This window comes from Pristiophorus japonicus, chromosome 1 (genome assembly GCF_044704955.1).
Source record: "Pristiophorus japonicus isolate sPriJap1 chromosome 1, sPriJap1.hap1, whole genome shotgun sequence".
Taxonomy (NCBI): domain Eukaryota; kingdom Metazoa; phylum Chordata; class Chondrichthyes; family Pristiophoridae; genus Pristiophorus; species Pristiophorus japonicus.
Genome location: NC_091977.1, coordinates 430127989 through 430152249, shown reverse-complemented (window position 1 = coordinate 430152249; position 24261 = coordinate 430127989). Strand labels below are relative to the sequence as shown.

The window sequence follows — 24261 nt, the reverse complement described above, 5'->3', positions numbered from 1 at the left end:
TAACTGCCTGCTATACCTGCATGCCAACCTTCAATGACTGATGTACCATGACACCCAGGTCTCGTTGCACCTCCCCTTTTCCTAATCTGTCACCATTCAGATAATAGTCTGTCTCTCTTTTTATCACCAAAGTAGATAACCTCACATTTATCCACATTATACTTCATCTGCCATGCATTTGCCCACTCACCTAACCTATCCAAGTCACTCTGCAGCCTCATAGCATCCTCCTCACAGCTCACACTGCCACCCAACTTAGTGTCGTCCGCAAATTTGGAGATACTACATTTAATCCCCTTGTCTAAATCATTAATGTACAATGTAAACAGCTGGGGCCCCAGCACAGAACCTTGCGTTACCCCACTAGTCACTGCCTGCCATTCTGAAAAGTACCCATTTACTCCTACTCTTTGCTTCCTATCTACCAACCAGTTCTCAATCCATGTCAGCACACTACTCCCAATCCCATGTGCTTTAACTTTGCACATTAATCTCTTGTGTGGGACCTTGTCGAAAGCCTTCTGAAAGTCCAAATATACCACATCAACTGGTTCTCCCTTGTCCACTCTACTGGAAACATCCTCAAAAAATTCCAGAAGATTTGTCAAGCATGATTTCCCTTTCATAAATCCATGCTGACTTGGACCTATCATGTCACCTCTTTCCAAATGCACTGCTATGACATCCTTAATAATTGATTCCATCATTTTACCCACTACCGACATCAGGCTGACTCGTCTATAATTCCATTTTCTCTCTCCTTCCTTTTTTAAAAAGTGGGGTTACATTGGCTACCCTCCACTCCATAGGAACTGATCCAGAGTCTATGGAATGTTGGAAAATGACTGTCAATGCATCCGCTATTTCAAAGGCCACCTCCTTAAGTACTCTGGGATGCAGACCATCAGGTCCTGGGGATTTATCGGCCTTCAATCCCATCAATTTCCCCAACACAATTTCCCGACTAATAAGGATTTCCCTCAGTTCCTCCTTCTTACTAGACCCTCTGACCCCTTTTATATCTGGAAGGTTGTTTGTGTCCTCCTTAGTGAATACTGAACCAAAGTACTTGTTCAATTGGTCTGCCATTTCTCTGTTCCCTGTTATGACTTCCCCTGATTCTGACTGCAGGGGCCTACGTTTGTCTTTACTAACCTTTTTCTCTTTACATATCTATAGAAGCTTTTGCAGTCCGTCTTAATGTTCCCTGCAAGCTTCCTCTTGTACTCTATTTTCCCTGCCCTAATCAAACCCTTTGTCCTCCTCTGCTGAGTTCTAAATTTCTCCCAGTCCCTGGGTTCGCTGCTATTTCTGGCCAATTTGTATGTCACTTCCTTGGCTTTAATACTATCCCTGATTTCCCTTGATAGCCACGGTTGAGCCACCTTCCCTTTTTTATTTTTCTGCCAGACAGGGATGTACAATTGTTGTAGTTCATCCATGCGGTCTCTAAATGTCTGCCATTGCCCCATCCACTGTCAACCCCTTAAGTATCATTCGCCAATCTATCCTAGCCAATTCATGCCTCATACTTTCAAAGTTACCCTTCTTTAAGTTCAGGACCATGATCTCTGAATTAACGGTTTCATTCTCCATCCTCATGTAGAATTCCACCATATTATGGTCACTCTTCCCCAAGGGGCCTCGCATAACAAGATTGCTAATTAATCCTCTCTCATTACACAACACCCAGTCTAAGATGGCCTCCCCCTAGTTGGTTCCTCGACATATTGGTCTCGAAAACCATCCCTTATGCACTCCAGGAAATCCTTCCCCACCGTATTGCTTCCAGTTTGGTTAGCCCAATCTATATGCATATTAAAGTCACTCATGATAACTGCTGCATCTTTATTGCATGCACCCCTAATTTCCTGTTTGATGCCCTCCCCACCATCGCTATTACTGCTTGGAGGTCTGTACACAACTCCCACTAACGTTTTTTGCCCTTTGGTGTTCTGCAGCTCTACCCATATAGATTCCACATCATCCAAGCTAATGTCCTTCCTAACTATTGCATTAATCTCCTCTTTAACCAGCAATGCTACCCCACCTCCTTTTCCTTTTATTCTATCCTTCCTGAATACAAAGATGGGTGGGAAAGCACTTTGTGAAGACACAATAGATTTGCAAAGGGATATATACAGGCTAAGTGAGTGGGCAATAATTTGGCAGATGGTGTATAATGTGGGAAAGTGTGAGGTTATCCACTTTGGCAAGAAAAATAAAAAAGCAAATTATTTAAATGGAGAAATTACAAAATGTAGCATTACGGAGGGACCTTGTGCATGAAACACAAAAAATGAGTATACAGGTAGAGCAAGTAATCAGGAAGGCAAATGGAATATTGGCCTTTATTGCAAAGGGGATGGAGTATAAAAGCAGAGAAGACCTGTTACAAATGTTTAGGGTATTGGTGAGGCCATACCTAGAATACTGCGTACAGTTTTGGTCTCCTTATTTAAGGACAGATATACTTGCATTGGAGGCAGTTCAGAGAAGGTTCACTAGGTTGATTCCTGAGATGAAGGGGTTGACTGAGGAAGGTTGGGCCTATACTCATTGAAACATGTAAGATGCTAAGGGGGCTCGACAAGGTAGATACAGAGAATATGTTTCCATTCATTGCAGAATACAGAACTAGGAGGCATAGTTTCAGAATAAGGGGTCGCCCATTTAAAACTGAGACGAGGAGGAATTTCTTTTGAGGGTTGTAAATCTGTGGCATTCTGTGCCCCAGAGACCTGTGGAGGCTGGGTCATTGAATATATTTAAGGTGGAGATAGGGAGTGAAGGATTATGGGGAGCAGGCAGGGAAGTGCAGCTGAGCCGAAGGTCAGATCAGCCATGATCTTATTGAATGGTGGAGGAGGCTCGAGGGGCCAATCGCCTACTCCTGCTCCTATTTCTTATGTTATGTTTCATTTACCTTAATGTAGGGCAATCAAATTTTCTAAGCCGAATCCGGGGACAAGTTGTGTTGGGAGTTCAGCAAAGTAGCCAGGACCGAAAATGTAGGTTGTGCAGCGTAGCGAGGCAAAATCTTGTGTTGTTTTGATGCAAATTGATTCTGCAAAAATCAGCAGCAGATCTTTCCACCTGAATAATGCGATCGCTGTTCACAGCACCGGCTGGCCGCAATCACCCGTTCCTTCCCTCCTCCCAGCCTAACACTCACCCACACCATCCGAGGCCTCAGTGCGTGCTCTGATCCGGCTCTCAATTCATCTACAAGGCCCGGCTCCAGCTGCCGCTCATTAGTCCGGTTACCAGCGGCACCTGTTACTCACACATTTTGGCTCTCGGGCCAATTTCTCTTCAAACGAATTTCACAGGACTATCCGAGGATTTGGTGGGATTGTGAGGGAGTGGGTGAGCTCAGAGGATGTGTACTGCGGCCTAGAGCGTGATCTCCGCATAAATTAAAGTCCCTCAGTGAGTCCACCCTTTGTATTGGTTGAAAACAGATTGACAGCCCTGCCACCAATCAGAACCTGCCCTGCTACATAGCTCCTCCCACTTTATTGACCTACTGCAGGACAGCTCAGGGTGACATGGCTCCCGATTTTAATCCCCACATATTTGGGAATGAGTTTCTTGAACCGGGGACTCTGTCGGGGACATTTAAAAAAATTCATTGCAAACCCAACATTTATTGCCCATCCCTTGTTACTCTCGAGAAGGTGGTGAGCTGCCATTTTAGAGGGCAGTTAAGAGTCAACCACATTGCTGTGGGTCTGGAGGCACAAAAAGACCAGACTGGATAAGGTTGACAGATTACCTTCTCCATTAGTGAATCAGTTGGGTTTTTACGACAATCCACTAGTTTCATGGTCACCATTACGGATACGAGCTTTTTATTTCAAATTTATTCAATTAACGGAATATAAATTCCCTAACTGCCATGGTGGGATTTAGAATTCAGGTCTCCAGATCATTAGTCCAGGCCTATGGATTACTAGTGCAGCAATATAACCACTATACTACCATTTCTAGTACATTTGAAATGGGTGTCCAGGATTGTCAGTCAGTCATGACTATCCTGGTGGTCATGGTAAGCATATAGTAATCATCCCCAGCATTGAAGCACTGATGATGATAGTAATTATACATGCAAATGCATTTTAGCCATTTCTTAATCATTTTTAAACTTTTTTTCTTTTTTGCCATTTAAGTGCTCGTGAGCCTTTTTACCAATTGTTATAAGCTGATAGAAACATAGAAACATAGAAAATAGGTGCAGGAGTTGGCCATTCGGCCCTTCGAGCCTGCACCGCCATTCAATGAGTTCATGGCTGAACATGCAACTTCAGTACCCCATATCCCTACATCCCCCTAGTAGTAAGGACTACATCCAACTCATTTTTGAATATATTTAGTGAATTGGCCTCAACAACTTTCTGTGGTAGAGAATTCCACAGGTTCACCACTCTCTGGGTGAAGAAGTTTCTCCTCATCTCGGTCTTAAATGGCTTACCCCTTATCCTTAGACTGTGACCCCTGGTTCTGGACTTCCCCAACATCGGGAACATTCTTTCTGCATCTAACCTGTCTAAACCCATGATGTTTATCTTCCCCCAGCCACATGACTGGCATCAATGGATTTCCCAGTGGGAATTTATTTATCCAACGAGTTTGAAAAGAGAGGCTGCAGAAAGGTCTTCTGTGCCCACTCACAGGTACCCCACACCAGAATATACAGTTCTCCGAGAAGCTGCACTTCAGCAAGCAATTCATTAATAAATTATCCCACATAATGTCACAACATCTTCAGCCCACCACCACCACAGAGGTACCAACTGCCAGTTGATATAAAGGTCATAACTGGCTAAAACTTTCTAGGCTGCCACGAGGGCCATTACTAACATCAGCCAATCAACTGTGTATATATGCATAAACTAAGTCATAGATGCATTGTTTGCTTCAGCAAGCCATTCAATCCACTTTCCTATGGACAACTGGCAATAGCATGGCAGTGCCACGTAATTTCACAAAATGACTGCATTTCCAAAGGTCCAAGGGCTAGAACCTCCACTCTTTTTGCATGCTTAACGCCCATTTTACCGCTGAAATGACATATAATGCCCATATATCCCCCATTTTGGCACAAAATGAAAACTGACGGCGGGCTTTTTTTTGTAAGGAGACTGATCGGCGAGCGTTATTTTCCCAACGGGCTTAACGCTGGGAAAAAATATTACCGCCCGCCCACTTTTTTGGGGCGGAATCAGCAGAATAGGCAAAATCAACGCCCATATCGCCCAGTGTTACTTTCCGCATGGAATTAACATCGAGATTCAATCTGAACGCCCGCCCACTGTTTTTTGTCGCAAATAGTATATTTATTCAAACTAGCGGACATGGAGATCGGCCATCGTCAATTTCACCACATCACACACATATCGGCCACAATATCGCTCGCTCAAAAAACCACCCACACAAAGTGGAACGAACACCACCGGTGTGGCTGGCATTTGTTAAATCCCATTCTTACGTGAGGAGCTGATATCGGAAAGATTTGCCTGAAAGAGCGCCGACGTGGTGACAACACTGACACACTGCGGTGTGTGCGCAGCTCAGATATCAATGGTGCTCATCACCTTGGTGCCAGTAAAAGTTTACGTTGATTGATGTTAAGTTGTATTCAACCCTTTCATGGTAAGGAATCACCAGCGTGTAGCAGTCCAGCCATCTGAGACAATGCGCAATAAGGTTATGTTCAATAACAAAAGTTTAATACCAACATTGGTCTGAAATCATAAGTATCACAGCCAATAACACCCGTCCCTGCCCACACCCCACTTTTTCCACCATTGACATAAATCACATGTTCAGCATGTCCACCTACACAGAATACAAAGGCAAAGCAGGAGCATGGTCCCCAGCCCCCATACATTGCAACAAATTACATACACCCAGATGGAGATATAACACAGCCATCACCTGTGCACATGCACCTCACTTTCCTTCACCCCTCCCCTTCTTCTCCCCACCTCACTCCACGGCGCCTGGCCAAGGAGCTCCTCAGGCGGTGCCTCATTGGGGGAGCTGAAGGCAGATGCAGTAGTTGCACGGGTATGGGAGCTGGGGGGGTGCCGAGGGGGCAACATTCTCTGATGCAGAAGCAGGATCTTGGTCCTTGCTCTCATCTGTTGTTCGCAGTGGTGGTTAGGAAGCTAGGGGTAGAGTGACGCCCTCTGGGACCACTGGGAGGCCCGTGGCAGCAGTGTTCCTGGCAATCGCATCCAGGGACTCCACCATGTGCAGAATGTACTCGGTCATGGTGGCCAGCTGTCAAGATATACCCCCCCCCCAATGCTTCGATGAGCTGGTCACCAATGTCTATAGTCCTCCTGGACAACTGTACCATCTTCTCCGCTGTCATGTCCTGCTCGTGGAACAGACCTGCCGTCCTGGGGACAAATGGGGTGCCCTGTGAAGAGATGCTTCGGGCCGGTACCTCCAGAGTGGAGGACTTCTAGATGGCCTTGGGGTGGAATGGCTTCTGGAGCTTGGCGATGCAGGTGCTTCGAAGTCCGCGCTCTAATCCATGGAGATCAGACCCAGCAGATTGATGGGCGACAATCAGAGCTCCTCAGCACCAGATGTAGTAGGATCGTCCGCCAACTCCTGCCCCGCACCACCACCTTCTGGCCTCTGTGGCCTTGCCTGGGGCCGCGCTGCTGGCTGAGCTGCAAGACACAAATGAGGTTATTAGAGGAGAAGGGGGTGTTAAGGTGGCAAGGTGAGTCCAACGCTACACACAGCATATGCACGGCATTAGTCATTAGTCAGGAAATTGTGTTGGGGAGATTGATGGGATTGAAGGCCGATAAATCCCCAGGGCCTGATAGTCTGCATCCCAGAGTACTTAAGGAAGTGTCCTAGAAATAGTGGATGCATTGGTGATCATTTTTCAACAGTCTATCAACTCTGAATCAGTTCCTTTGGACTGGAGGGTAGCTAATGTAACACCATTTTTTTAAAAAAGGAGGGAGAGAAAACGGGGAACTATAGACCGGTTAAGCCTGACATCGGTAGTGGGGAAAATGCTGGAATCAATTCTTAAAGATGAAATAGCAGCGCATTTGGAAAGCAGCGACAGGATCGGTCCAAGTCAGCATGGATTTATGAAAGGGAAATCATGCTTGACAAATCTTCTGGAATTTTTTGAGGATGTAACTAGTAGAGTGGACAAGAGGGAGCCAGTGGATTTGGTGTATTTAGACTTTCAAAAAGCTTTTGACAAAGTCCCACACAAGAGATTGTTGTGCAAAATTAAAGCACATGGTATTGGGGTAATGTATTGACGTGGATAGAGAACTGGTTGGCAAACAGGAAGCAGAGAGCAGGGATAAACGGGTCCTTTTCAGAATGGCAGACAGTGACTAATGGGGTGCCGCAGGGCTCAGTGCTGGGACCCCAGCTATTTACAATATACATCAATGATTTAGATGAAGGAATTGAATGTAATATCCCCAAGTTTGCAGATGACACTAAGCTGGCTGGCAGTGTGAGCTGTGAGGAGGATGCTAAGAGGCTGCAGGGTGACTTGGACAGGTTAGGTGAGTGGGCAAATGCATGGCAGATGCAGTATAATGTGGATAAATGTTATCCACTTTGGTGGCAAAAACGTGAAGGCAGATTATCATCTGAATGGTGGCAGATTAGGAAAAGGGGAGGTGCAACGAGACCTGGGTGTCATGGTACATCAGTCATTGAAAGTTGGCATGCAGGTACAGCAGGCGGTGAAGGCAGCAAATGGCATGTTGGCCTTCATAGCTAGGGAATTTGAGTACAGGAGCAGGGAGGTCTTAATGCAGTTTGTACAGGGCCTTGGTGAGGCCTCATCTGGAATATTGTGTTCAGTTTTGGGCTCCTAATCTGAGGAAGGATGTTCTCGCTATTGAGGGAGTGCAGTGAAGGTTCACCAGACTGATTCCCGGGATGGCAGGACTGACATATGAGGAAAGACTGGATCGACTGGGCCTGTATTCACTGGAGTTTAGAAGAATTGGAGGGGATCTCATAGATACATATAAAATTCTGATGGGACTGGGCAGGTTAGATGCAGGAAGAATGTTCCCGATGTTGGGGAAGTCCAGAACCAGGGGTCACAGTCTAAGGATAAGGGGTAAGCCATTTAGGACCGAGATGAGGAGAAACTTCTTCACTCAGAGAATTGTGAACCTGTGGAATTCTCTACTGGAGATTTGTTGATGCCAGTTCGTTAGATATATCGAAGGGGGAGTTAGATATGGATCTTAAGGCTAAAGGGATCAAGGGGTATGGAAAGAAAGCAGGAAAGGAGTATTGAGGTGAATGATCAGCCATGATTTTATTGAATGGTGGTGCAGGCTCCAAGGGCCAAATGGCCTACTCCTGCACCTATTTTCTATGTTTCTAAAAGCACCACCGCTCTCAAAATCATCTCAGACATCACATTTCATGACCATCAACACATTGTGCATTGCAATGCAATGATTTTCATTAGGCCAGCATTATTTCTATGACACTTTTAGAAACCGTCTATCATATATGATTGTTCGGATAAGAGTTGGTGTGGCATCTATTGACTTTACATCACGCAATGGTATAAGCTTTACTCACGTTGCATCACTTCAGGGTCTGCAGATGCATCCGTGGCTGTCTGGGGGTGCTTCCCCATGAGTGCGAGCACTCGCTCCTCCATCTGTGATGTCGCTGGGGATTGGTGGCCCCCCACCCGTTCGCCTCTGCACGGACCTCATCGTCGATCGCTTCTTCTGTAAAAGGTGACAGGATGACATGGCGTGATATCATTGCTTGGTACTGTCACAGATACTGATACAACACATAACCAACAGATGTAATCATGAGTATCATCATTTTTTTCCGAAAGAAGTACACCGTCACCGCAGGCTTTGAGTAAAATATTCCCGGTAAAAGTGAAAGACCTCACATCTGCCGATAGTCACTCATGACTGTTACAAATCAAATTATATGAATACATAAGTACATGTAAATCAATGCAATATTTATTCTTGCAGATCCCACGAGGTCGTTCCATGGTTTGCAGCATTGGTTGCCCTCACGCACCGCATTGGTTGCTGACGAGACCACCTCTGCTATCTCGGTCCATATCCTCTGGTAGGCCTTTGGGGTAGGCTTCCCACGCCCTCCCGGTGTCAAATCACCCCAGCGCAACTCGACCTCCTGCAGGAGGGAGGCATTTGCCTCATCAGAGAACCTCCTGGCTCTTTTGCAGCCTCCAATGTGCTCCTCTCCCACCTCACTGCTTTCTCCAGCGTCAGTCTCCACAGCATTCTGTGATGCCTCCTCCTCTCCCTCCATTATAGGGCAAATTCGTACCAGCCAATTTTTGTTTGCCTACTCGCTGTGAAGCTCTAAAATCTCCCTCCTTCCTCCCAATGCAGCCTCACCTTCAGTTCTTCTGAGCTCCCTCTCTCTCTCCTCTTCTGCACGTCATGGTGACCCTTGACCTCCAGAATCGTGGGAATCGAACGCTGTCATGGCATTGCTAAGGACAGCCACACTTTACGGCAGACGGTCAAAAAGTTTTAACGCTACCACGCATTGATATCGCTCGTGGTAACGCTTATTTCAAAAATGTAAACTAGGTGTTTTGAGAATAGGCGAGAAGCCGGCGATCTGAAACCTTTTTTTTTTAAAACCGCCCACGCCGGAAATAATGCCCATTTTTGGGCTACAAGCACAAAAGTGGAGGTTCTAGCCCCAAGAAATTATAGATTGCAAGCACATGACCATCACATACATGAATCGGAAAGGATTGCACTTTCATAATGTGTGTTTGCAACCAGCAGTATTATAAAATGCAGGTTAATGCTCCCATTCCTGGAGGCTGTCACTATGCCTTCACTTTAAGGCATTCCATCATCTCAGCACTAACTCAAAGGCAAGTTTCTGGTATTGCTACTGTGAGATCACAACTACTCTTTACAGCCATATCTGATGCTTCTTCTGAAGGAACATCGAGAGGAGCAAAAGAGGAAAGGATCAATTGCGAAGGAACTGATCAGGAGTAAAGACAGGAAGTATTCATGATCTAGTTTGCTGAAGGATAATGCAAGGTACCATAGGGCGAGATGGAAGAGAAGTAGAATGTCCTGACAAACTTGCAGTTGGCACCTGCCCTCCTACTTCCTCAACGCCGACCTCCTCTAATACCTTCCTCCTGGGAGCTCCAATGCCATCTGCTTATAAAGGGTGAGAAGGCATTTCACCACATGTAGCTAATCTCGCTGTTTTTATGGGTTGTCTCCTCTTTCAAAAAAAATGGAAAAAAGTGAGAATGCTGTCTAGTTGGCATGAGATACAAACAAACCCAGATGTCAGCAATGAGGTGCTAACAGGTCCAGGAACCAAGCAATTGCATATAATGTGACACTTTTAGTGGGGTGAATGTATGTCAAAATGTGTGTGTAGAAACACTTGCAAGAACAAGCTGGGGATTTCAGGCACTCCACATTACCTCATGGACACGGATAGTGAATTACTCAAACATGTTAACACAGTGGAGGGGAGGCAATTATATTTGCAAACATGCTTAGTTCAATGCAGTCGTGGAAGATATGGCTGGCTCTTCTTACAAGGCATGTCTGGCTCGTCTTACACTGCCAGACCCGATAGGTCATTATCGTTTTTATGGCACTACACTACTATGTATGGCATCACCGAGTTGGCATTGACTTCCATCTCCTGCTAATGTTACTGTAATGCTCACCTTGAGAGATAATGTAATAGGATTCAAAATAATGTCTCCCTCCTTTGCCTATCTTCATTCAGAAGCATTCCCACAATCTCATCAGTAAACATGGCAGCTCGCCCATCTCCGACCAACCTAAAATATACCTTTCTATGGAACATCTTTCAGAGCTGCTGCAGTTCAATCTTTTTGGTATGCAGCAGGCCTTTAAATCTTGCAATAGCACACAACTTTCCACCTGGTAAGTTCTCAATCACTGATGCTCCTGACACCAGGAAATTATGCAAATTTAACTGATCCTGGAATACTCTAAGAGAATCAGCCTATTTCTTGGCAAACAGGAATGAATCATACTCCATTATTTTTCTACTCATGTTTTTGCCCAAGTGAAAAATCTAGGCTCATGAGTCAGTACTGGGGGTAAAATTGGCCTGATGAGTAGCACAAAACAGCCAATAGTGAATCGGTAGTAATACAAACACAGAATGCTGAAAATCTCAGCGGTCAGGCTGCATCTGTGAAGAGAAAAACAAAGTTAACGTTTCGGGTCGACAACCCATTCGTCAGAACTGCCGAATGTTTGAAAAGAGCACATTCTTAAACACTGAAAAAGGATGGAGAAGAACGAACAAAAGGGAAGGTCTGTGATAGGGTGGAAAGGCAGGAGAGATTATTAGCGAATTGGTAGTCCAATTTATACCCCACGCAATATTTTTTCTCTTGAAGTCAATGGAAAATAGGATGGGATGTAAAATTGGCTGCAGATTTGGTATAACCCGTTTTCCACCACTGTTAGTAATATTTGGGGGCCGAAAATCCATGATTATGTCCACTGTAAATCAGGCCAGATAAGGATGGCAGGCTTCCTTCCCGAGTGAACCAATTTTTATTTTCAGATTTTTAAAATTTTAAACTGAACTTACATTCTTAAATTGCCATGGTTAGTCCAAACCTCTAGATTACTAATCCACTAACATAACCACAACACAATCATACTCTTAAACAGGAAAAGCTTGCGCACAGAGCTTAGCCTGAAACGCGCATAATGAAGGATCACACAATCTGACAAAGAGGCAACTCTTAAACGGTTGTGTCTTCAAGAAGGAAGACACAAATAACCTTCCGGAAATACTAGGGGACCGAGGGTCTAGCGAGAAGGAGGAACTGAAGGAAATCCTTATTTGTCAGGAAATTGTGTTAGGGAAAGTGATGGGATTGAAGGCCGGTAGATCCCCAGGGCCTGATAGTCTGCATCGCAGAGTACTGAAGGAAGTGGCGCTAGAAATAGTGGATGCATTGGTGATCATTTTCCAACAGTCTATTGATTCTGGATCAGTTCCTATGGACTGGAGGGTAGCTAATGTAACACCACTTTTTAAAAAAAGGAGGGGAGAGAAAACAGGGAATTATAGATCGGTTAGCCTGACATCAGTAGTGGGGAAAATGTTGGAATCAATTATTAAATATGAAAGAGCAGTGCATTTGGAAAGCAGTGACAGGATCGGTCCAAGTCAGCATGGATTTATGAAAAGGAAATCATGCTTGACGAATCTTCTGGAATTTGTTGAAAATTAAAGCATATGGTATTGGGGGTAATGTATTGACGTGGATAGAGAACTGGTTGGCAGACAGGAAGCAGAGTGTAGGGATAAAGGTCCTTCTCAGAATGGCAGGCAGTGACTAGTGGGTGCCGCAGGGCTCATGCTGGGACCCCAGCTATTTTCAATATACATCAATAATTTTGATGAAGGAATTGAGTGTAATATCCCCAAGTTTGCAGATGACACTAAGCTGGGTGGCGGTTTGAGCTGTGAGGAGGATGCTAAGAGGCTGCAGGGTGACTTGGACAGGTTAGGTGAGTGGGCAAATGCATGGCAGATGCAGTATAAATGTGGATAAATGTGAGGTTATCTACTTTGGTGGCAAAAACATGAAGGCAGGATATTATCTGAATGGCAGATTAGGAAAAGGGGAGGTGCAACGAGACCTGGGTGTCATGGTACATCTGTCATTGAAAGTTGGCATGCAGGTACAGCAGGCGGTGAAGGCAGCAAATGGCATGTTGGCCTTCATAGCTAGGGGATGGGAGTATAGGAGCAGGGAGGTCTTAATGCAGTTGTACAGGGCCTTGGTGAGGCCTCACCTGGAATGTTGTGTTCAGTTTTGGGCTCCTAATCTGAGGAAGGACGTTCTTGCTATTGAGGGAGTGCAGCGAAGGTTCACCAGATTGATTCCCAGAATGGCAGGACTGACATGAGGAGAGACTGGATCGACTGGGCCTGTATTCACTGGAGTTTAGAAGAATGAGAGGGGATCTCATAGAAACATATAAAAAATCTGACGGGACTGGACAGGTTAGATGCAGGAAAAATGTTCCCGATGTTGGGGAAGTTCAGAACCAGGGGTCACAGTCTAAGGATAAGGGGTAAGCCATTTAGGACCGAGATGAGGCGAAACGTCTTCATTCAGAGGAGTTGTTAACCTGTGGAATTCTTTACCGCAGAGAGTTGTTGATGCCAGTTCATTAGATATATTCAAGAGGGAGTTGGATCTGGCCCTGACGGCTAAAGGGATCAAGGGGTATGGAAAGAAAGCAGGAAAGGGGTACTGAAGGAATGATCAGCCATGATCTTATTGAATGGTGGTGTAGGCTCGAAGGGCCAAATGACCTACTCCTGCACCTAATTTATTTGTTTCTATGTTTCTATGAAGTTCACAAAAAAGGGGAATTTATGGTGGTGACAGAAAAGTTGACTAATTGTTCACAATGCCAAAATGTAGACAACTCTGCTTCCTTGATGCTGAGGAGTTGGTGGTCCTACTGCAGCAGGTGCCTCAAAAAAATGTGACCTACTTTGGGGCTGACGTCAACCCCCACCAGTAAAAGGGTAGGTGCCAGCTCCCAGTAATACCCTCTGGCCGCCAACTGAAGTGTTAAGACAACCAAAAATCCAGCCCTCTGTGTTTCCCGTAAGCAAGAGGAGATGGGGAGGGAGGCAAGGAGGGTGGGGAGGAGCAGACGATGGTAGCAGACTGGCGAGCGAGCACCTGTTTCAGCCATGGCTCAGTCGACAGCACTGTCAGCTGAGTCACAAGGTTGTGGGTTCAAGTCTCACTCCAGGGACTTGAACACAAAAATCTAGGCCGACACTTCCGGTGAAGTACTGAGCGAGCGCGCACTGTCGGGGGGGCAGCACTGAGGGAACGCTGCACTGTCAGAGGGGCAGTACTGAGGGACCGCTGCACTGTCGCGGCTGCTGACGATCGTTGCGATCCAGACATCAGTCCTGGTGCAATGCCCGCATTTGCTCCCCAGTCAGTAAATTAGGTGCGGCCGCCTCATTGAGCGCCCGCCAAGAACGATGTCTGGAAAAACATCGGTACAGGCTTGCAGAGTCGTTAACTGGTGGCTACTTAAAGTGCAATGTTTGCACAGAGCATGGTGCGTGAGCCTCCAAGTTTGCAGCGGTAGACAGGCCTAACAGTACAGCTTGAAAACAAGTGATTTTGGAAATTTTAATGGGTGCATTACTATGCCCCGCCTTTAAGACTTGGCTTTTCCCGGGATGTGATTTGGAGTTCCGCACATGCACAATGGGCCCGTGAAATGTACCAACCAAACTTTCGTTAGCCCACCCACCCCACTCATCATCATCATAGGCAGTCCCTCGAATCGAGGATGACTTGCTTCCACATCAAAAAGTTCACAGGTGTTTCAATGAAAGGACCTAATATTCCAGGTCCTGAACTATATCTTGAAGGGTAGAAGATGCCTGTGCGTCGCTTTTTTAAAAAAAACGTGAGATGGCTGTTGCACACCAGCCACCACACAGGCTTGACAGAGCTAGGACTTGGTCCAGTGGCAAGGATTACCCAAGACGACTGGAGACCAGCTCTGCTGCACAGGCCTAGTGCGCACACATATTGTAATGTGGGCCCGCCCGTGCTGCCCCTGGGCCCCTAACTAACTCACACCTCTCCTGGGCCCCGATCACATCCCTCTGCAATCTCGTGCCGCTCCTTCGCCCCGACCTCGCCGCTCATGCTGTACCTGCCCACACTCCAATCACCGACCTGGATCTTGGTGATGTCCCTCTTCACTGCCATTGTTCTCCTGCTCCAGCACATGCTGCTCCCTGGAGTTCAGGTGTAAGCAATTGCTGAATGTACATTTACTGCAATACACGGTCAGAATTGGCCTCTTAAATCGGCTGGGAAACATTTCAAGGCCACCCTCAAAGCCTCCTTGATCAAGTGCAACATCCCCACTGGCACCTAGGAATCCCTGCTCAAGAGCACCCAAAATGGAGGAACAGCATCCGGGAGGGTGCTGAGCACCTCGAGTCTCTTTGCTGAGAACATGCAGAAATCAAGCGCAGACAGCGGAAGGAGCGTGCGGCAAACCAGGCACGCCACCCACCCTTATCTTCAACCACTGTCTGCCCCACCTGTGACAGAGACTGTAATTCCCACATTGGACTGTACAGCCACCCGAGAACTCACTTTTAGAGTGGAAGCAAGTCTTCCTCGATTTCGAGGGACTGGCGACGATGATGATGATTAGGGCCCTTTTCGGTGGGATCAGCAGCCAAGTCATCCACCTGCAGTTTTTCCTCCTAGCACGGGGGCCATGGAATGCTACATAATGAAGGCTTCATGTCTGCTTCCTGGATAATAACCAGTGATGTGCATGATTATATTTCTGTCGTCAGATGCCACCTCAGCATTGGTGCAAACTCTATTTTTTGATGAAGGCCAAGAGGTTGATGTGAAGAGCCTTAATGCCCATGTGAATACCGAGAGAGATTCCTTTGTGCTTGAAGGAACCTTGCACCCTGTCCATCTAATGCCTTCTCTCCATAGGAAAGTAATGAAGGTGTTGTTTTTTGCAAACATAGCAATCGTCATTTCCTTGATACATATGTGACATGCAGACTGCCTGATACGGTCAATGTCAACTGGAGTAGTTTGGAGTTATGTGGTGGAATTATGTTTTTAATGTTGTCTTAACTTTCATTTCTATGCAAAGAGCCATTCCTGATCCCAAAGTTATGTACAAGTCATTGTGCAGCAGATAGCACAACTCTGCGGCAACCTGTCTTGTAAAGCTGTGGTGACAGACAGCTCTCATCGAACATGTCCACGCGCTGGTCCCAGGATATGACAGATGTACCAAAATGCCTCAGGGATATTTGCATTTGTTGGACCCTCATGAACTCCTCTTTGTTATTTCAATTATACAACGCATTCGAAATCCACCCACCCCCCCCCCCCCCCCCAAAAAAAGCATCCTCGCCTTTTTTCAGTTGTGATGTCAAATCCAGTAGAAACAAAAAATAACGAAGTATTGGCAGGGAAAAAAAAAAGGGAGGCATCCCAGCAAAACCAAGTCATGCAAAATACAGCTAAAGGAATATAAAATGCAAAAGACACTCCCAAAATCATACAAACCCAACCTTTCTTGCTTTACAAGGCAAGCTTCAGCAGGCAATCTTCTCTATAATCACTTTTTAATCTGTAATAGGCAGAACCCCACTTAAACATGGAAAATTCGACATCGGACCTCTTTTGAGAATTCAGAATATTTTCATGAGCCCACACATGCTAGCAGTGCAGCTTTATTGCTTAGCCTCAAATTGCTCTTGCAAAATCAGATCCCCTACAAAGAAGGTGCCTGATTTTGCAACCTATTCCCACTGCCTGCAAGGCCCGGCCCAGTATATACAATATATTGTGTATACACACATCTACATACATATATATATATAAAAAAACATTTTATATATAGTTATATAAATTTTGTTCACTGTATAAAGTCGGTGTGTCACGAAGCAATTATAACAATGCTTATGTGGAAAGACATTTCTTTCAAAGGTGGGGTAGGTTGGGAAGTTTGAGTTGGATGGTGGTGAACTATGAAACATTAAGAGAAGAAACAACAATTGGGCTGCAGAGAGGTTGGTAGTGGGGTGAAATGGAAAAAGGTTGATGGTGAGCATTGCTGGGAAACGTTGAGTGGCAGGGAATGGTAAGAGGTTTGGGTAGGAAAGGAGGAATGTTTGCGCTTCAGAGTTTGGTGGCACACAAGTAATGTACACAATAGATTGATGGGATGAGGTGTGAGCGGAAAAGAGGAAGTTAGGGTAATTAGAATGAAGTGAATGGTGGGGTCAAATGAATGGAGTAAAGTTAAAATATATAGATGTGGTGAGGGGACACTTGGAGTTTTTTGAAAACATACAAAACCTTGAGCAACACTAAAGATACACAAACACTGAGAACGCCACTAAAAGAAACACAAATATTGGAGCTAAAAGAACGAGAACACCCAGACAATAAATTTAATATAAACAAACAGAGTGGGACTATAAATAAAAACACCAAAACGCTAGCATAATTAAAAAGAAAGTACAAACACTACGAGTGCAAATAAAAAGAAATCGCAAACATTAGGAGCGAGTGTTTAAAAAAAAATCTAAAAGCTATAGAGGGAGCAGAGGAATGGGGAGACAGACAAGTGTCCGACCACTGGCAAGATAGTACTCAGTGTTCAGATCTCAGAATACTTGGGATGGGGCCCAGGGATTGTCGGGGGTCTCAAGAGTACTGGAAAGTGTTTCAGGATGTGAAGAAGATCAGTCACACATGAAGAGGAAACTAGCAAATAACTGAAATGATGAAGTTATTATTATTCTCCGGCATGCTTATTTGTGGAAATTTGTTGAAGGAAGGAGCCTCAGGGGCAATGTAACAAATACAGTAAATTGAGCAGGAAGATGATGTAAATAATAAAAGTACCCCAAAGTGCCATCAGCTTTATGACTCAGATTGACTTGCAATTGCAACAGGCAACCAGTATCACAGGCAAGTTCTGCATTGGAGATAAGTGTGCTAAGGTTTTGTTGTTTAGTAGGCTTGTTTAACACCAATGCAGCTGATGGCATTTTGTGTTTTGTACACTGTCAACAGGTGCAGTGCTCCAGTGAGTCAAGACTAGATCCAGCCAAATAGTGCCAGGTGGGACTGAAGAGCAATTGTTTACACAGGAGTCAGTGAGCCCCACCAGCTGCTTCATAAACATATTTGCCTCTGATTCAGTTCACACAGTAATTTTTGTTAAATTTACCTGTGCCTGCAATTTAAAACTATTATTAAATTAAATTAGGCGCTCTTTTATTATTTGTTTTGCAGCACGTGCTCCAAATTGCCCTTGTAATCAGTACAAAAATCAATGTATGAAGTAATTGCGTTTATTTATTTGTTTGCCAATTCGCTTCTGTTTTAATATCAGTGAAGTTCATAGGACTGGATTTCAGACTGCTGGAAGGAATTTTTTTTTTTGGGGGGGGGGGGGGGGGGGGAGACTATTGCTGTGGTATTTACTGTAACTGGAAAGGGATTACACCAGTAAGTACAGCAACTCTGTTTCCTAACACACAAAACAAATCAGCTGATTTCTGTACTACTGGTGACAAACAAGCCATTTTTAGTTTACAGTACATATAATTTTTAAAAAGCAGAATCAAAAAGAAAATGTTAATAGTACAGAGCTTTGTTAATGGCTGAAAAAATGTAAGACAATCTTTCATAGCAAATGGAGGTTCCAGCCACAAAGCTTTTAAAGGGATAGTGTATGTTGTGCTTTTGTTCGGTTGTATTTTTCTACTAATGGCTTTGGAACATTTATTTTGTTCTTGCATGTTTGATTTTGTTAGGGCAATCACATATCCCACGACCTGGTTTTAAATTCTGTAACAAGTGCACAACACTACCAACAGATCATGCCTGGTTTCATCCTAACTCTAGCTACTGCAAGTCTGTCTCTTATTCGAAGGATAAAATAATGAAGATCGACGTGATTCCACAATGCAACACTGCAAACAGGCAGAGGTGCTTGAAAGGAGGGCATCTTGGGAAACCATGGGTATGCAGCCTGTAATTTTGGGCGAGTGCTATTCCCCGCTGGCAGTGTCACATTACAGAATCATCAACTCCAGTTCGATCAGCCAAGCTGAGATGATGGAAAACAAACCACTTTGTGCGACATAAGTCCAAGACCACAGGCTATCCTTTCCTTCCCATGACCATACTTCCTCAGCAAAGAAATATCAGAAAGACATGGTGTTAGTTTGCTGTAATCTTTATTTGGGGAAGGGGGCATCTGCAAAATGTTTTTCACATCTATAATGAAGTTTTCTGCTGTCAAGAGTAGAGTGAGTAAATGCCTGAATTTGTTCTGGTCATCAGATAAGGATATCCATCTCAACTACACTTCATAAATATTGATACCATAGGCCCATTTCCAACCACCATTCAAATCTTGGACCAAAAAAGATAAGCAAGGTCTCTTCAAGGGGGAAGAATCAGGAAGGCACCATGAACAATGAATCATAGAACTGCAAGACATATTACGGGTGGAACCCAGCTTCCCAACCCATGGCACTATACTTGAGGTAGCAGCAAGAATAACTCAAATGTTTTATATGGAGGGAGGGCCTAGTAGAGGCATCTTGTCCCTTCAACTCACCCCAAAGGCTTATCTGCTGAAAGCCTCAGTTTGAGTCAACATCTTCAATGGATGAATCCTTCCTGTTTTTGAGGGCTTGTTATCCCTTTAAAACTTTCTTGCAGCCTTATCTGGTGCTGCAGCGATGGTCCTGCTACACCACCACCTGGATCTTTCTTCCATTTGTTGGCAGCAATTCTGCCAGGAGCCCACAATAAAGACATTATGTCCCCACTTTTCTGGGTAGGGATCTAGATGATGGGTGGAATTCCCACTCAACCCTGTTAGTGGTTAGGAGAAACTTTTTGATACTGAAGATTATGAGACTCTGGAATGTATTCGCAGAGTTTGTAATTGAAGCAGAGACCATGTCAACATTTAAGAACAGATGGTTGAAGAAGAATGGAATAAAGGGTTATGGGAACAGAGCAGGCATATAGGATTGGGAAAAATGCTCCTGTGTAGGATAAACAAGGACATGAACTGGTTGGGCTGAATGGCCTGTTCCCTATTGCAATTTCTACGTAAGCAGAGCTGACAAATTTGCAGGTTCGTCCTCATTCTTTCTATCCTCTGTGGCCCATTCATGACCCTCCCGACCCCTGTTGCATCATGAGCATTCATAGGGTGCTTGTGCGTATTTCAGGTAAAGTATCTGGAATAGTAGGGCACAAAAGTTAAATTCAAGCAATTAAACAAGGAAAAAATTGAGGAGAAATTCGGAAGCACCCCATTTGTGGCGCTAACTTTTGATAGCTGGAAAAATTAGCACCAGGTGCTAATGATTTTCAGCTTTCTGTAAATTCGCTATTAGGGCTCCCCCATCATCATCATCATAGGCAGTCCCTCGGAATCGAGGAAGAGCTGCTTCCACTCTAAAAATTAGTCTTCTATTGGACTGTTCAGCCACCTGGAGAACCACAGTCCCTGTCACAGGTGGGACAGATAGTCGTTGAGGGAAAGGGTGGGTGGGACAGGTTTGTTGCACGCTCTTTCCGCTGCCAGTGTTTGATTTCTGCATGCTCTCGGCGCAGAGACTCGAGTTGCTCAGCGCCCTCCCGGAAGCACTTCCTCCACTTAGAGAAGTCTTTGGCCAGGGACTCCGAGGTGTCAGTGGGGGTGTTACACTTTTTCAGGGAGGCTTCGAGGGTGTCCTTGAAATGTTTCCTCTGCCCACCTTTGGCTCGTTTGCCATGAAGGAGTTCAGAGTAGAGTGCTTGCTTTGGGAGTCTCGTGTCTGGCATGCGGCCGATGTGGCCTGCCCAGCGGAGCTGATAAAGTGTGGTCAGTGCTTCAATGCTGGGGATGTTGGCCTGGTCAAGGACATGAACATTGGTGCGTCTGTCCTCCCAAGGGATTTGTAGGATCTGGCGGAGACATCATTGGTGGTATTTCTCCAGCGACTTAAGGTGTCTACTGTACATGGTCCATGTCTCTGAGCCATACAAGGGGACGGGTATCACTATAGCCCTGTAGACCATGAGCTTGGTGGCAGATTGGAGGGCCTGGTCTTCACTCTTTTCCTCAGGCAGCCTAAGGCTGCACTGGAGGCGGTGTTGAATCTTATCGTCAATGTCTGCTTTTGTTGATAAGAGGCTCCCGAGGTATGGGAAATGGTCCACGTTGTTCAGGGCCGCGCCGTGGATCTTGATGACTGGGGGCAGTGCTGAGCGCATGGACAGGCTGGTGGAGGAACTTTGTCTTACGGATGTTTAGCGTCAGGCCTATGCTTTTGTACGCCTCAGTAAATACGTTGACTAGGACTTGGAGTTCAGCCTCTGTGCGCAGACGCGGGTGTCGTCCGCATACTGTAGCTCAACGACAGAGCTTGGGGTGGTCTTGGACCTGGCCTGGAGACGACGAAGGTTGAACAGCTTCTCACTGGTTCTGTAGTTTAGTTCAACTCCAGCGGGGAGCTTGTTGACACTGAGGTGGAGCATGGCAGTGAGGAAGATTGATAAGAGGGTTGGGGCGACGACGCAGCCCTGTTTGACACCGGCCCGAACATGGATTGGGTCTGTAATGGATCCATTGGTAAGAATCACGGCCTGCATGTCGTTGTGGAGCAGGCGGAGCATGGTGCCGAAATTTTGGGGGCATCCGAAACGGAGGACGACTCTCCATAGACCCTCGCAGTTGACAGTGTCAATGGCCTTTGTAAAGTCGATGTAGGCCATGTATAAGGGCTGGTGCTGTTCCCTGCATTTTTCCTGCAGCTGTCGTGCTGCAAAAATCATGTCAGTTGTGCCCTATAGGGGACGAAATCTGCACTGTGACTCCGGGAGGAGCTCCTCAGCCACAGGGAGAAGACGGTTGAGGACTCCAGCGACGACTTTCCCAGTAGTTGCCGCAGTTGGACTTGTCCCCCTTTTTAAAAGATGGTCACGATCACTGCATCTCTGAGATCTCCCGGCACGCTCTCCTCCCTCCAGATGAGAGAGATGAGGTCATGTATTCGCGCCAATAGTGCCTCTTCGCCATACTTTAAGTGCCTCAACAGGGATTCCATCCGCTCCCATAGACTTGTTGTTCTTGAGCTGTCTTACGGCTTTTTCTACCTTGTGCAGTGCTGGGGTTTTATGGAGGTGGTGCCGGGTAGCATGCTGCGGGATGGAGTCGAGAACACTCAAGTCAAAGACAGAGTCTTGATTGAGATCGTCAAAGTGCTCCTTCCAGTGGGTTCTGACTGCCTTGGTGTCCTTGATGAGTATTTCCCCGTTCTTGGCCAGCAGTGGAGTAGGGCCTTGGGCGTTTGGACCGTAGGTGGCCTTGGCTGTGAAGAAGAATCCTCGCACATCATGGCAGCCGTCCAGCTGCTGTATCTCCTGCGCTTTCTCCATCCACCACCTGTTCTTTAAGTCCCGGGTTTTTTGTTGGACCTCAGCCTTAGGCAGTCTGTAATGCTGCCTTGCTGCTCCAGAGTTGGGTTGTTGTTCAAGGCTCAAATATCCTGCGCTTGTGATCTATGAGCTCTTGGATCTCCTGGTCATTCTCATCAAACCAATCCTGGTGTTTCCTGGTTGAGTGACCAAGCATCTCTTCGCAGGCACTGGTTATGGAGGCCTGGAGAGCAGACCAAGCGTTGTGGGCATTCTGCGTCTCAGGGTCATCAAGGCACGCCAAGTTAGCTATGAGGCACTGACTATAATAAGGCTCTCTTAGCTGGGTCTTTAAGTGTCCCGGTATTGACTTTTTTTGTGGCACTGCTTCTGCTGCCCCCTCCACTTTGGAACTGTGTTGAAGTCAATGCTGGATCTGATTCGGCGGTGGTCTGTCCAGCAGTCGTCAGCTCCAGTCATGGCGTGGGTGATGCGCACATCCTTGCGATCCCTGGCTCGGACGATGACATAAGTCGAGCAGGTGCCAGTGTTTGGAGCAAGGGTGTTGCCACGATGCCCTGTGTTTGTCCCTCTAGCGGAACAAGGTATTGGTGATGACAAGTTCATGTTCTAGACATTTTGTCAGGATTAGGGTACTGCTGGAGTTGGCTTTCCCTACCCCTCTCTGCCAATCACATCGCCCCAGAGGGCTGTGTCCTTGCCGACCATGGCGTTGATTATACAACTGTTGTAAGATGGCCGCTGGGGTGATAGCTCCCTAGGGAGCTCCCCTGCCAAACAACTCCCTTCTTCTGCCATCTGGCAACTTTCCACCCTTAACCTCCCCCCTTCCACTGTCTAAACTTCCCCTAGCCCAAATTGACCCTAAGGGGTGCATTCACTTAAATCCCACAAGTTTGGGCCTACCTCAGGCTTCCCACCACACCACCCATCGGCGACGATGACTGGACTGCCAGCGACGACCGTACCTCCTCTGGAGGCAACCTGGACCCCTTCCACCACCCCCCCCAGCCCCCACCCCTTCGGCAGCCTACTCCTCCTCAGCGTCGACTCACCTACCTCACCCAATCCTCAACGCCACCCGGCGAGCCACCGACCAGGCGATCGGGCTTCCACCCCCCCTCCAGCAGCGATCGGGCCCCCTCCAACGGTGATCGTAACACCTCCAGCGGCAGCAGATGGGACTCTCTTCCACGACGGCATCTGGGCCTCCTCGACTACGGCTGGACCTCTCCTCCTCCACAGGTGACTTCTTCTACGACGGTGGTTGGCCTCCCCTCCTCCTTCAGCGACAACTAGACCTCTCCTTCCCCATTGGTGACCTGGCCTCTTCTCCTCCTCCTCCAGCACGTGGCGAGTACCATGGCAGTGAGCACCCTGACCTTCCACTCTAAACTCCAGTGGGCCACTGTCCCTCCCAATGCCTGCCCCCAACCAAGACTCAGCGCCGAGCTCACAGCCAACATCTCGCCGTAAGCAACTAGGCCCATACAGCAGTGCCTGGTCTCCAGTCGTCTTGGACCCCCCTACCACTGGACCAAGACCTTGCTCAGCTAAGCCCGTGTGATAGCCGGTGTGCAACGACCACCCCACGTTAAAAGAACTCCCGCACAGGCATTTTCCACTCCTTTAACATGAAGTTCGGGACCTGGAACATCAGGACCCGCATGGACAATTTCAACAGCGACAGGTCGGAACGCCGCACCGCCATAGTTGCCCGGGAGCTTGAGACACTTTGATATCGACATCGCCGCCCTAAGCAAGACCCGGCGGGCAGGGGAAGGCCAGCTCAAGGAATAAGGTGGAGGTTTCATCTTCTTCTGGAAAGGGAAACCAGACAAAGAACGGCGCCACCACGGAGTCGGTTTCGCCATCAAAAATGAGCTGGTCGACCGCCTCAAAGACTCTCCCTGCGGGGTTAACGAACAACTCATGACTCTCCGACGCACCCTATTCCGTAATCAATGCGCCACAGTCATCAGTGCGTACACCCCAACACTCAATGCGACAGATGAGACCAAAGAGGGTTTTTACTCCAACCTCGAAAAATCCCTGTCCCACGTCCCTGAAGGTGACAAACTGATCCTCCTCGGTGATTTCAACACCAAATCAAGTGCTCCACTTCCTTCCTGGAACGCTAAAGGATGCAGGCGGGGCGCTAGTGGTGCAGCGCTGCACCATGTCCTGTGCAG

At 46.6% G+C, this 24261-nt stretch overlaps 1 long non-coding RNA gene across 2 annotated transcripts in view; it reads right to left on the bottom strand.

The window, feature by feature from the left end:
* Positions 1-5439: 5439 nt before the first annotated feature.
* Positions 5440-24261, bottom strand: part of LOC139259936 (uncharacterized) — a 38751-nt gene continuing 19929 nt past the window's right edge. Inside the window, exons 4-5 of one of the 2 annotated variants that reach the window (XR_011592685.1) lie at positions 8608-8762; positions 5440-6689 (exon numbers count right to left, since the gene is read on the bottom strand). This is a non-coding gene — a long non-coding RNA (uncharacterized lncRNA). The remainder of the gene's footprint in view (positions 6690-8607; positions 8763-24261) is intronic. The other variant, XR_011592684.1, reaches the window with a different exon arrangement.